At 42.0% G+C, this 1,220-nt stretch overlaps 1 non-coding gene across 1 annotated transcript; it reads right to left on the reverse strand.

Moving 5' to 3' along the window:
* Positions 1–816: 816 nt before the first annotated feature.
* On the reverse strand, positions 817–923 carry LOC127133679 (small nucleolar RNA R71). Its single transcript, XR_007807630.1, has one exon. It is a non-coding gene; the product is annotated as a small nucleolar RNA R71 (small nucleolar RNA).
* Between the last annotated feature and the right edge of the window lie 297 nt (positions 924–1,220).

Genomic DNA, 1,220 nt, shown 5'->3' on the forward strand with positions numbered 1-1,220 from the left:
TATTGCCTCATAAGTAGTTCTATTTAGACGATCGAAACATCACTTAACTGACGTGAATTACATTCAACCTGTCTTTACCTGCATTCATTATTTACCGTCGTTTTGCAAACCCAAACCTCTTTTATAACCGCCTTAGATAAACACTGTAACGATAGTATTCGATAGATTGACGATTGGTCTCTGTGGGATCGATATTCTTTTATATTACTTTGACGTTATTCGTGTACTTGCGAATCACAGCGATCAAGTTTTTGGCGCCGTTGCCGGGGACCAACTTCGTCAAATTTCGTACCCTGTTGTTACACCATATAGACTAAGGCATTTTTAGCCGGTAAATGCGAAGAACCCGTAGTAACGGAAATTTAGTAGATCCTTTAGCGGAACCCGAACGTTTTACTCGTACACGCCTCTTACTCATCCGAATTAAGAAAGCTATGATCGAGAATCGCGATAGGCGACCTCTTAAGGAATTTGCCCAACCCTCTGATGAGGAACCTAGTTCGAGTATAGTAAACCCCCTTATACCTGCTAACAATTTCGAACTAAAACCGTATTTGTTGCAATTAGTGCAACAGAACCAATACGTGGGTCTCGCACCGAGAACCTGAATCAACATTTAAAAGTTTTTATCCAACTAGCCGACACCTTTAAATCTAACGACGCTTCACCCGATGCGATCCGTTTAAGATTATTCCCTTTCTCCCTCAGGGATATAGCACGTTCATGGATAGGTTCACTTCCAGCCAATTCAATAACTACCTGGGAAGACCTTAGGAGAGTATTCCTTTCCAAATTTTTCCCTCTAGCAAGACTGTTGTTCTTCGAAACCAAATAACTAGATTTGCTCAAAACCAAGGAGAATCGCTTTTCGAAGCCTGTGAGAGATATAAAGAGCTATTAAGAGTCTGCCCACACCATGGCCTAGAACTATGGCTGATTGTTCACACCTTTTACAATGGACTCCATTATAACACCAAGATGAGCATCGATGCTGCCGCAGGTGGCGCGCTGATGAACAAACCTTATCCAAAAGCTTGTGACCTAATTGAGGATATGGCCAAAAACCATTATCAATGGGGAACTGAACGAGCATCAATAGAGAAAAAGGAGACCCAAGGTGGAATACATGAGGTAAGCTCTCTAGACATGATGCAGGCGAAAATGGACGCTTTAGCCCTTAGGATCGAACATATGTCTACAAACACTAACACCGTAGCAGT

The sequence above is a fragment of the Lathyrus oleraceus genome, chromosome 3 (genome assembly GCF_024323335.1).
Source record: "Lathyrus oleraceus cultivar Zhongwan6 chromosome 3, CAAS_Psat_ZW6_1.0, whole genome shotgun sequence".
In the NCBI taxonomy this organism is placed as follows: domain Eukaryota; kingdom Viridiplantae; phylum Streptophyta; class Magnoliopsida; order Fabales; family Fabaceae; genus Lathyrus; species Lathyrus oleraceus.